Source organism: Poecilia formosa, unplaced genomic scaffold (genome assembly GCF_000485575.1).
Source record: "Poecilia formosa unplaced genomic scaffold, Poecilia_formosa-5.1.2 Scaffold7, whole genome shotgun sequence".
Taxonomy (NCBI): Eukaryota; Metazoa; Chordata; class Actinopteri; order Cyprinodontiformes; family Poeciliidae; genus Poecilia; species Poecilia formosa.
Window position 1 is genome coordinate 2,634,274 of NW_006799946.1, and position 13,356 is coordinate 2,647,629.

At 38.2% G+C, this 13,356-nt stretch overlaps 1 long non-coding RNA gene across 1 annotated transcript; it reads right to left on the reverse strand.

Moving 5' to 3' along the window:
* Nucleotides 1–4,353: 4,353 nt before the first annotated feature.
* Nucleotides 4,354–12,254, reverse strand: LOC103151361 (uncharacterized). Its single transcript, XR_001664662.1, has 3 exons — nt 12,167–12,254; nt 5,185–5,274; nt 4,354–4,926 (listed from the first exon to the last, which is right to left on the reverse strand). It is a non-coding gene; the product is annotated as an uncharacterized LOC103151361 (long non-coding RNA).
* Between the last annotated feature and the right edge of the window lie 1,102 nt (nt 12,255–13,356).

Sequence of the window (13,356 nt, forward strand, 5' to 3'; positions counted from 1 at the left end):
AGTGAACTACCCAGACTCTGGTACTGCAAATTAACATATGAGAAAACATGTTTTATTTTATGTCAACACATTATAAATATATTTATGGTCAACAAGTTGTATACGTTTCCGGTACAACATGTCTTGCATGAGTGGTTAGGGTAATTAAGAGGATGCAATATGAAGAATCTTGAATTCATATGAGTTACAACATCTAATTTCCCTTTGGGATCAATAAAGTATTTTGGAACTTGAACTGGAAATCTAAAGAAATTATGTAACAAATTAGAAAGAAAGTAACAGATCCACCAGTCTGGAAACTGTAAACACTATGAATCGAAGACTGTATACAGTATCGGGTTAATGGCCGACAGCTGCCTCATTAAGTTTAACTTTGACTCTCCTCATCCTTGGCAGTCACTTAATGGCTCTCTGTGCTCAAAGTTTTACCAAGTCATTTCTAGTTCTTTGGTATCTCAATGAATACATATATTTTTTAAACGCAGAGCCATAAAGATCTGGATTTTTTCTCTCCACTAAAAATGAACACCTTAATTTAAAAACTGTATTTTGCTTTTACTAATATTTAAAATGGTTTCATATTCCGACACACTTAAGTGCGACAAACATGCAAGGAAAATACAATATCAGGAAAGGAGGCAAACACTTTTTCACACCAATGTATTTTAACAGTTCAACTTTTCGCCAGGTTTCACGTCTGAATGCAATACTTCTGGAAAATTTCTGCAAGAAATGAAAAAAAAAATGCAGTTTTTTTCCACCCACTCTGCTTCTACTCCATGTCTTCAGCTGTCAAATGTACATGATTCCATTCTCTGAGATTCAGTTACTATTAAATGCAAAACCCCATTTGATTTTCTGTCTTTGAACAAGTGCAAGGGAAGCCATTGCCCTGAAGACAAGAAAATGAATGTTTAAAGTGGAGAGGATAGCTTCAGTCAGATGAGCGATGAGTAACTCCCATCTTTTGATCAAAATGGGAACTCATAGTACAGAGAAAAAATGGCTTTTTATCTCTATGCTTCACATACAGGCTGCAAGCATCTTTTTTTAGAAACACTGCATCCTGTTTCCTAATGAATGGAAATAAGAAAAGAATGGAAAATGTGGAAAAAAAAAACAAAAAACATACCGATACAATCCACTGCATGTTTCAATTTACCTGACCCCATCAGATTACGTGCGTGTCTGATGGAGCATGAAATGTGTAAGTGTTGGTGGCATGTGGAGAATCTCAAGTCACATGGTGAATAACACACTACAGGTACGACTCAGAACGGCCGGGCGGCTGCTCGATGACTTGTGCACCTCATGTATTATGGTATGAAGTCAAATATTCCACCAAGACTGTGTTTATCATTACCACTAAAAACACCAAACACACACACACACACACGCGCGCGCGCGCGCACCCACGCACACATACACAGAAACAATCCCCGGCCCCCGTTTGTGAGAAACGATGCTCGGAGGGCAATGTCCACACACAGATGTCAGCACTATTAAAGCGAATGCCCACCAGCTCCAGACTGGGAGACAGCTATGAATAAATTCATTACATTAATGTATTGACCCTAAAACTGTAAGTGATGTTGAAATGCTGTTGTGTTGCAGGCAATTTCTGTAATAGTCAATAAGGGAATGGAGGAAATTATGCAGAAGAAATTGCTTCAATGCGGAAGATGTTTTCATTTGTCTAACCGACCATCTTGCTTCCTGGAAACCCAAACTGCCATTGTGTCCACGAGTCTGCAGAGAAAAAGCCTCAGCTAGGCTCCATTCAAATTTTTATGCAATCACTGGGAAGGCATGGAGCTTCCACCGCTTTTGTCCCAGAAAACCGCCTTGGCTACTCCACAATACAGGAATGCTCTGGTCCATTACATCAAGGCCTTACTGAGGCTGTGAGTGGGCTGCTGGTGATGGACCAACACAAGGAAGTGGCTGGCCAATGGTTTCCTGGTTGATGTGGTAGTTATTGAGTGTAGAGCACAAAGTCTTACCACTGAGGTTTGAATGAGACATCGACTAAGCGAAGAAGAAACGCAGCTCTGTGCTCACAAGACTGCACATGCACGCATGAGCCCACAATTGCACACTTGCACACACACACACACAGCAATGCTGCCATTTTTCTTTGATGTAAGGCACGCATGTAAGATGGAAACAGCTAGTTTTGTCAACGATAATACATTTCTTTAAAAAAAAATGAATAGGCCCAAATTTCCAAACATTCTCAGTTTGGACTTTTAAAAACTCCTTTTAAGTGATTTCATTTTTGTGTGAATGTGGATACGCTTTAATGGCTGATGACAGAATGGTAACTATTAGATACAATGTGCAGAAGCTCAGCATTTTAGGGGATTTTCTCCAAGTCGACTTCCTTTATCCCTGGCATCCTGAGTATATTTTCTCTTCAACACATTATTATGCCAACAGCTGGCAGAGGACCCCCTGCTGATAGACTGTTAGATATTGCCTCATTTGTTAGTGAATGCTTTAACCATTACAAAGACTAATTTTCCACCCAATGTTAATAATCAAGCATTAGATCAAATTACAATTTTCCCACACAGACTAGTCTGATTTTTTTCTTCTCTCCTTGCCTCATCAGAAAGAAAATTGAAGCCATCAATCTGAGGAATCTTCCAGCAGGGACACAGCAGAGTTCCTTGTTAACGCAGGTTGCTGGATCCTCCTTCGTGTGCATTATTGATGGCCATCAGCCGGTATGTGTCTGACCGCATTTAAGTGTCTCAGCGGGGGGGAGGGAGCAGTAATCAAACTCCAGCCACACAAACAGCACTGTCTGCTGCTTCAGTGCACCCTCTCATGTCTTCCATCAACACATTGAAAGTGGCACTCACAAGTGATGTGTTCAGGCAAACAAATATTCACATGACATCCGATGCGTATAAAGACAACCGACATGCTCTTATTACAGAAGTTTAAAACAGAACTGTTCCTGGATTCCAGGCTGTTTGCTTGTCTCTTGTTTTGTAGGGGTGTGTAATTGTTTGTTTTTTTTTAGTCAAATTTAAAGGCAGGTTCAGCAGGTAAATAGCTAATCAGCACAACCTTGTCAGCCCCCGTCACATGAGTTAATGCTGGTAAATGTGACGAGTTTGAATAATTAATATGCTGTCCCATTTCATTTCTTTCTCTCTCCTCCAAGAGAGTATGTTGAGAGTTTCCTAATTAATTAATTTGTCTCATCTAATCCTCGGGCTCCCTGAGGTGTTTTCAAACAGCAGCTTTGATAATAAAGATGCAAGTGAAGTTGACACACAACCAGAAAATTGCTGTCAACCAGAATGTTTATTTGACTTGCGTTATTTGTGTGAGATGTAATAAATGACAGTAAAACAAGCAACAACTACACACCGTCTGCTATTTATATATGATTCATAATACAGAAGAAAAATAAAGTCAGAGAAAATGCAGTTACTTAAATATGGTTCATTGAGACTGCAATAGGGCAAGAGAGAGACAGACTGTCAGGAGATAACAGGAAGGCTGGATGTAATTCAGCTAAGTTTCTTCCTTTTATTTTGAGATATTAAATTTGTAGATACTGAAGACAGTATGGGACTCTGCAATCATCTTGTCTTTTAAAACACAAACAAACTTTGTGTCAAGTAAAATCCCAGTTGACTTGAAAACATTTCCAGACAAAATTCTCTACATTGACATTTTCTTCTCACTTTCTAGCCAAAGAAACAATTAGATTTAAAAGCAGCAACAAATGTTTCCCAAGACATATTCATCTCCCCTAGAAAACTAATGTTTGAGTTAAAGTCCGACAATCAAGTCAGCACATGTAACATCTCATGCTTCACTAACATACGGCAGGACATGTAATTTTTTTTCTTCAGGCAAAGTGGCCAGGGAATGCTACTTAATATTAATGAGAAAAGTGCTACACATTTGGCCTATGAATTACACAGCAGGGTTGACAGTGGATAGGGCAAGAATATCAGGTTAAGCCTATCATTAGCAGAGTGAGGCGATATTGTTCCCTGGTCACCTTGCAAAGGGAAAAAAAATATGAAGTCAGGCTGGTGTCACGGCAACTATCGATGTCAACAGAAAAAGTAGGAAAAAAAAATAAAATAAAATCACTTGGAAGACTTGAGCATGAAGATCATGATGCAAGCACAGCTGCCAGGACATTTTGAAGAAAAATAAATGCATGTGCAATCATTTATGAGTGTCTTTAGTAAAAACTGAAATATATACAATCAACTGCAGTTTGAGTTAAGAATGAGAAATCAGATGGTTAGCATTTTTTTTTTGAGAAACTGGTGACCAATTGGTCAGGAAAATAAAATCCAATCATAGCCAATATCTACCAGATTCCAATAATAACACTCTTCAGTGTGGATAATTACAGAGGGGAAAAAGGCTTAAAGTTGGGTATTATCAGCATCAGTGAAGTGTTCAAATATAAAATCAAAGCAAATATAAACTCTTAAAGAAGCTATTAAAGAGAAAACAGCCAACATGTCTCAAAGTATGTTGGATGTTTATTTAGGACGCAACAACAGAGAGCTGAAGTTTAATGTATGATAGTCATTACGCTTCTGCAACAATTAATACCTTTACAGGTCAAGTTATCTCATTCAGCATGATATGTGTGCACTGATGGGGCTTAAATGACCTGTATAGATAAAGGTCAAATTAAAAAAAATTAAAGCAGCCCTTGGATATGCATCAATACACTTATTTTATTCTTCCCCTTTAATCAGTGGAGTCCACCAGATTACAGCTCTACCTTTGCTCTTGCATGCTTCCCCTTCCTTTCTATCAGACAGTCGTGTCTAAGGCACATTACAGAGACATCTATAGAGCTACCGTACGCTTCATGTGATGAGAAGGGAGGCTTTACACATGTATTCCACATGGTATTTCTGTCACGGGTCCTGCCTTGAAATCGCACAGACACCAAACAATGATTAGTCAGCTTTCAGGAGGAGAGAGCGCATGATGTAACATGGATGCAGTCTACCGGTCCGTTCTTCAATCTCAATATTGATTCACAGTAATTATATCAAGTGCATTTTTCCTGCCTTGCAAAATCATAGCAATTCTTTTTTATTTTTTTTAGTTTATTACCATACTGTAAAACTGTACAGCTCTCCACTATAATACAGCGACTGTGAGGGAGCTAATCTGTTTTCATACCTGTGGTGTAGGACACACTCCCCTCGTTTCCTCTCACTGCAACATCTTAAGGGTGCAGCCTGTCTGAGCATGTCCTACTTTCTGTCTCATCTGTGGATGGGGCAGAATGGGGAGGAAGACTAGGGGAGAGAAGCAAAGGGGAGCATGTTTTAGACATATTGAGGGGAAGGAGGTTGGTTCTGGCACATAGCCACAAGTGGGTAGAGTATCCAAAAATTGTACTTAAGTAAAAACGTATGTTTCTTGAGCGACATACGTTTTGCACGAGTAAAAGTACAAAGTGGCCATGCAGAAACGTTACACAGGAGCTGATTAACTGATCATAACATCTGATTTATTATTTAAAAATGTCAGGCAAAAATGCTAATTGTGGTAGTCTAAAGACAAAACGCTAATAAATGATGTTTTCAAAACAACAAATTCAGACAGGAGAAAATAATCTAAAAGATTTTTTTAAACTAAAACTTATGAAAATAAAACATAGAAAAGGGTACTTTTAGTTATAATTTATCCGACTAACTTGACTTCCAAATGGCACAGTAGGCTCAGCATACAAAAAAAAAAATAGGTTTTGTAAAAAAAATTAAACAAAAAAAGTCTCACTCAAACAGTAAGGTTGTGTGTTTGTGATTGGTGCTTTATTGGTTAAATGTTTTTTTCTTCATTCAGTGGAGTTATCCATCATGGGTAGATTAGCCAGAAATTGTACTTAAATTAGATTAGCGATACTTCACAGTAATATTACTCAGGTAAAAGTAAACGGCATGGTGTAGTAAAACTACTCCTACAAATAAATGTTTTTTTTTTGTTGTTTTTTTAAAGTTACCCAAGTAACTAACTAAATATGACCCAATACTGCAAATAACATATGCATTACTGTCAAACCTAAATCTGGAGGCTCGGTATCCTGTAATCAAAAACACTCATTCAAATGTATTCATGATGAAACAGTGGGTCCTTTTTTAGATCACTGCTCTGGTTTTGTTTATTGTGGGGAATTCCACTGAGACCATACAGCCCTTTCTGAAGTGTGAAGTCTCCTTTTTATGTTTTCCTTCCTTCCCGTCTGACAGTTTGGGAAATGCATCTGTAGATTTACCCCTCGCAGTTACCATCACTGCTGTTTACTTTAAAATAGGTCTATGTAGTTTCTGCAGGACTGGAGTTACAATAACTAGGAACCCCCAGGGAGGGAACGCATAAAAAAGTAAGGCTGCGCAATGCGTCACAAATTTATAATCATAACATCAGTGTGTGCAACATTAAGAGCCTTAGCGTTCTTATCCATATTAAGGCTTGTTTGAAATGCAATAATAGTTGGGTCATTTAATCCAAGTCTCCTGAGATTACCTGCATGTTAAATAGCTTATTGGAGTATAACTTATATAACACAACTTATACAGATGTTTCCAAAATGCTAAAGGTGTCAGAGAGTGTTGGAAACACAGATGAGACATAGAGTGATAAAGAAAATATATTTTATTGTTTTTACTAACATCTTTTTTTTAAAATAATGCCATTACGTGATTTTCTAATCCTGCACCGCTTCAAGGGAGAGAGAGATGCATAAATCAGGTTTTGTTTATCAATGCCGTAGTCCTGTTTACTTCTGATATTACCTAAGCAAATTGACACAAAATAAAAATATGAGCTGCAAATCCCGTGTTAGAGGCAGTAGTTTTAAATCTGTCAGAAAATAGATAAATTATCCCCGTTTTGACATCAATTCACAAGTCTTCAAGCTTTATTTTAAAATCAGCTCCACACAAGTGCATCAAATGTTGTTGGATGCTAAGTTTATAACAGCTATTGATCACAGAGGACTTAAAGGATTCCTTCCTTTGCTTAATTTGTTAATGCATCTGTTTGTTTTTTCCAAACAGACACAACTACCAGAATGTTTTAGGTGAACAGCCCTCAGTGCATGCAGAAAATATGAGTAATGCCTGTCCTTGCCCCTTTATAACTCACACTTTCTGACACAAAAAGCATATTGACAATTAGGTTCCAGGGTCAACTCTGACTTCATGGCTTACTGATAAGGAAGCCCAGGAGAAACTTCCTTATCAAGAAAAGATAAGTAAGTCCTTTCTTGATAAGGAAAGTCTCAGAGACTTTGTGAAAACAAAACAAATCAGAAGTGACTTGCTCCTTTTAAATTTCCGAAAGATACTCATGGACAGCATGAGGTGTGTGGCGACATGCACAGAGTTTGCATTTTCTGCGGCTCATCCATGTGGAGATCAGGTTAAATTTTAATGCTTGCCTTGCAGCCTTCGCCGTCATGTTTCCAGTCGATGTGACAAGGATATTGTGCAACTGCTTTGCAGCATCTTGAAGGTAATGTGATCAAACACACCACACGGCAAAATTCACCGGAGGTGTTATGTCGAGGGATGGGAAGGGCTGGGGTTTGGATCGGGGAAGGGAGGGGGGCAGAGAATGAGGAGAGTCAACAGGGGGTTTGCGTGTAAAGCTGCCAGGTGTCTCTTCCCATCCCAAACCCCAAAGCAGCAGCCGCCTGTACTCAACAGCCCGGGAGGCACTCTCAATGACAATAAGACATCATCTGCAGGCGCAACAATTACCCCCTGTCATTCTGCCGAGCCTCTCTGTTAATTACACAAACCATTTCATTCAAGATGGCACGCTTGGCTGCAAGCCCAGAAAATCATTTCTGCATCTGCATCTGTCGGATCCATGAACAGGTTAATCAGGTTAGTCAGGAGTTAATTCAAGTGGCTTTGATTCAGGGAACAAGCTGGATACGCTCCAGGAGAACGCACGTCCCTCCAACGTGCCGGGGTTGGGCCGTTTTTTTTTTTGTTTAAAAACGCTTTCATCGCTCCAGCCACATCCTGTTTGCGTTCTCCGGCATGTCTGTCAGTACTCCAGCTGAGCAATTATGACGTTCCTGAATTGTTCACATTAGGCAATCAACTGTGAAGCACAGCATGTCAGAACCTGTCTTTGATTCGAGAAAACGGTTGGGCTTCAATATCTATTCTGTAATATCCCCTAATGGCTCTGTTTGCACTGTCACAAGCTGTTCTGTAATACAGAATGATGTTTAATTTCTTTCTTTTCAATGGAGGTTAAGTTGTTCAGAAACGTAGCATGCAGTTTACCAGGCACACAGCGATGAGTTTGTTTTTTTTTTTGTTTGTTTTAGACAGGGACTAACTGTATTTCAGTTCAGACATTGGCATCCTAACAGGATTAAAATCATGTAATGTCCGCTTGTTTTTGGTCCAGTGTGCATAAAATTAAGTTTCATAATAAAATATGAGAATGACGAAGGCCGAAAAATAAAGTGGAAATTCCCTGAAAACCGTCTCTGCTTTTTTATTCCCTTTGGGTAAAGTCTGACTGATGAGAAACTCAATTTTACCCACCTATTTATTTACCGAAAACAGCATGCATGCAGGGGGATTTCTGCCATGTTCCACTCATTACAGACCATATCATCCTTGGGGCTTGGAGAGTGGGAACATGCCTTTGTAGTATATTCAGTAAATGCAATTTGGGCCAGATCCAGCTACATCTAACAATATATATATTTTTTTCCATCCAAGTCTGCTGCAGTAAATTTAAAACTTAATATGTTTCATTTTAGCTTCATTATTTGATATGGTTCAACATTTTAACTCCTCCATATTTAAATAAGTTACGTTTTCAGAAGTGTGCTGCTGCTGGGTCCTTTGTTGGGTTTGTGTTAGGCAGTCTCGCAGGAACACACAATCAGCACAATCCAGCAGACAGATATAGAGCATCTTTACCCCTGAGACCTCAAAAAGAAAACAATGATTTAAAGGCAACTTTAAAAATCTAGATCACCCCGAAAAATATTTTTTTAAAAAGCTGCTAATGAGGGTAAAGCTATTAGTCACATGCCAATCACTCAATATCATGCAATTTCCCTATCAGAACTTCTTTGAAAAGTGGAAATACAGGACTGTGGAACATAATTTACTGATTTCTTCTGTTTTTTTTTTTTTGTTTTTTTTTGTCACACTTGCAAGTTTCAGAATAAAAAATAAAAAGTATACAAATGATAATTTATTTAAGGAAGAAAAAGCTCACCATACCAACGTGGCCCTAAGAGAAAAGGTAACCTAAACCTACTTACCACTCTAGGGAGGAGCAGTTACCATCATTTGTACTATCAGGCAATTTGTCTTTGTAATGCAGCAGCGGTAGTTTGAACCACTCTTGCAGAATTGATGGACATTATAAACACTGGACAGTTGAGCATAAATGCTTATTTTAGATCCCACCAAAGTACCTCAGTCTGATTTGTATTATATTGACCGAGCCATTTCAAAAGCTTCATTCAGGCTTTTGTTTGTTTTTGTTTTGTTTTTTTTTGTTTTGTTTTTTTATCCCATTCAGAGGTGGACTTGTAGTGTGCTCTGCTGTACAACCTCTGAGAACTAGACCCTGAAAAGTGATTCAGTTTGCAGCATATAGAGTTAACTCCTCCATACAGTCATGATTGTGAACCAATCCCCAATAAACAGACAACTTATTTTCCTCTACAGCTACAGTTCCAGGAATAGAAATTCACTTTGGTCCAATTCTCCATGGATGAGTTCCTCTAAAACCACCTCTGATGGTTAATCCACTAATTCTTGTCTTGGCAAAATTACTTTTCATTCCCGTCACTCACTACTCTGTTTGCTCTGTAGAGTCTGATCAGGAAGCCGATCACCTAACACATTTACCGAAATATAAATATAGATCTTTCAGCTGTTCCTTGGGTTGTGGTCTGGGTTTTGGGTTCAATTCGTACTTGAATCATTACACTGCGGGTATGTTTCTTTTTTTTTTTTCTTTTCTGCAATGCTGCATTAGTTTTATGTCAGATGTGACAGTACATATAGTTTCCAAAAAAAATCCACTTTTGGAAATGTTCATCCACAGAATATTTTTTTTTGGGGGGGGAATCATGTTTTTTTAGGGAAATGCTAGCTGGGTCTCTATTTAATTTGTCCAGCAGGACTTTTCACCCAAGAACCTCACTGTGAACCTTTTCTTGTCCAGCCTCGGTCAGGAATTACAAGAAATATCTGGTACAAACGGAACAGTTATATTGTCACATAGGATCGAGCTCTGTTTGAAACTGATCTGAGCCGATAAGGCTTTGAAATGATATTTTATCCGTTGAATTATGTTTGATCCAAGAAGACTGCTGAACACTCAAAACTAACATCTCTGTTTGTGAGCAGGTATGTAGCAGCATCACCTCTGATACTGTGAATAAAAGACCTGTTAATACACTAAGGTGTTTCAGAGCCCCATCAACAAACAGCCATGGTATTTCATTATGAGCCATAAAAAATAAATAAATAAAAAACACTGGTAGCTTTTACAGGGAACGAAGGTGTGAGGAACCAGAGATGTACACTTCCGACATCCAGGCAGACCCACAACTACTAGCTGCCCAAACCTCCCACACAGCTCTGGGTCAAGGTCAGCCACACAGACCCCCCACTTCCATGACCACACTGCCACACTCAACAGTAAACAGGAAAACAAAACCATTTTGCCAAAACTTTTTGGAAGCCAGGCAAAATGTTAGCCCAAATAATTTATTCCATCAAACAAAGCAAGTTTAGGGAGCATTTTTACAGCTTTACGAGTAGTCATGATTTTAAATATCAAGACATAAATCAGTGTTAAAATTTCTTAGTTTAAAGCATTTTTTTTTATTAAATAACTTTGACATCCATGAACTGATGCTCACGGACCTCGTCCAGCTTCAGATACGAATAAAATTAAAAGGTAATGCAATTTAGTTTTTGTTGCATAGATAATAAAAAAATATATATTTAGTATTCTTAATACAAAAGATTTGACTTTGATAGCAAACAATACAATACAAAAAGAATACACAAAGGAGCTGCTGAATTAAATATCTAACAGCAAGAAATGCAGTGTTAACAATAGATGCACCAGACACTTTGTAAGGTACACCTCTTCAATTGCTTTTTGGGACAGGGCAGGAGTGAAATGCATCTTAGCATCTATAAGTGGTGATGAATTGCTTCAGTTTATATCATGCATCATAGGAAGAAGGACGTTTTAGTGAATTTTAATGTGGAAAGTTTCTTGGCGCAGGCTGTCCTGAGTATTTAACAGAGGCCGGCCCTGCATGAGCGAAAGCCAGAAAGCAGCAGTCATTCAGATGAAAATGCGAATGACCACACCAGTTGCTACTGCTGGGAGCTGAGAAAACAGAATAACAGATTGGAAAAACATTGCCTGCTTCTGCTTTGTATCTGCAGTTTGACTGGTGGTGGAGGCAGAATGATGTAGGGGGTACTTCTTTTTTTTTTAAACCCTTTTGACCACTTCGTGCCAGTTGAGCATCATTTAAATGCCCTATTACTTACATATTTTCTCAAGAATCTTTATGTCATATTTTAATTGCGCGAGAAACACTGAAAGAAAATATTAAATAAGCTGATTTTTTTTATAAACATGTAAATAAATATCAAGTATAAAACATCACTGACTTGTAAGTGCAGCACTGACATAAATTCACCATTTGATTATATTAACAATAGATGCACCAGACACTTTGATGCAGCTTAAATGTATTAAACTGCATCAGAGCATAGGTTTTGAAGTAATGCTGTGTAAATAAAACCATTAGTTTTTGATATATGAATATACTACTGGTAAGCACAGTTGTAAACACGAAGGAAAGCCGAGGTTGTAAAAAAAAAAAAAAAAAAGCTTTTTTCTTCTTTTTTTTTGTCAGTTTCAGTCACGATAGAGAACTATAGTGTCTGACCTGTTTTACCGGCGTATTTACCTACGACGTACGCCGGTAAAACAGGTGTCGCCAATAACACTAATTAGGACACTGAACCCTCATTAATCGAAATGGTATGATTGTTGGGAGAAAAATATTTCGTGTTTGACAGATATTATGTTGTCGTCGTACAACAAAAAGCAAAATCTGAAATCATCCTACCTTTATGAATATGGTCAATGAAAGCGTCGCGGTCTGAAGAAACAACTTGAAGCTGCTTTGTGGCCTGTGCGGTGGACATTGTGACGATATTTTTCTCATGCAGAAATTTCAATCGCATGCGCAGAGGGGAGTTCTACGTATGCGATTGAAATTTTACTGCGCATGCGATTGAAATTAAGTGTATAAACTACTTATGGATTCACCTCCATCCCTGATAAAAAAAAATGAAAATATACATCCTTTAATTATGCAGCCCATTGTCACTGTATTTTTTAATGTCAGTTTTAATATTACTTTTATTATTATTATTTTTTACTTTGTAATAAATCAGGTTACCCACTTTTAACATATCTAAAATTGCACAGTGGCATTCAAATTAGGTCATATTTGTTATTTATTTATTAGTTGTGTCTTTTAAGGGACAATGTACCACTAAGTAACATAAGTCTGCCTGTTAACTCATGGTGACACATTTAGCTAGCAACAAACACCCTGTGCAGATTCAGAATTTAAGCATTAAGTCACGATGCACATAGTTAGAATATCATTAGTTAGCATTTTGAAGGAGGTTTGCCCTGTTCAAACCTCAGACATTTAGCTTCATAAGCCTCCCAAGTGCTGAAAGAGTAAACACCATGGTAAGATCAAAAGAGCTGTCTGAGACATTTGGAGAGACGGTGGTTGCAGCTTATGAGTAAATTTAAATAGGTCCCAAAGGAATTTGATGCAAGTTATTCCACTGTCTGGAAAATAGTCAACAGGTGATGCCCAGGTGTGGCCTTCTGGTGCGGAGCTCCTTAGGAGCAGAATGCAAAAGAAGTCTGTAAAAACACAGCGAGCTGTTATTGCTGATATGAAAGTGCATATATTATACATATATATATATGTGTGTGTGTGTGTGTGCACGCGCGCGTGCGTGCGTATGTGTGCGTGTGTCTGATTACAAGAACAAAGGACTTGCTTTGTATAAGCAAAAACAAACGTTCTTGGACATGAACCTCATAGCAGCTGCGGCATCTGGCTCCATGTTTAGAGTATTTGTATGGATGGAATGTTCATAGTGATGTGCAGTGTTGGCTTTCAACCAATTATAGTGTGTTGTATGCAAGCCTAGCAGTTCAATGTCGGTCTCAACTAACCGGAGTGTAATTTTTACAGAGCATTACGATTCATTGTGCTTCTGTCACTTT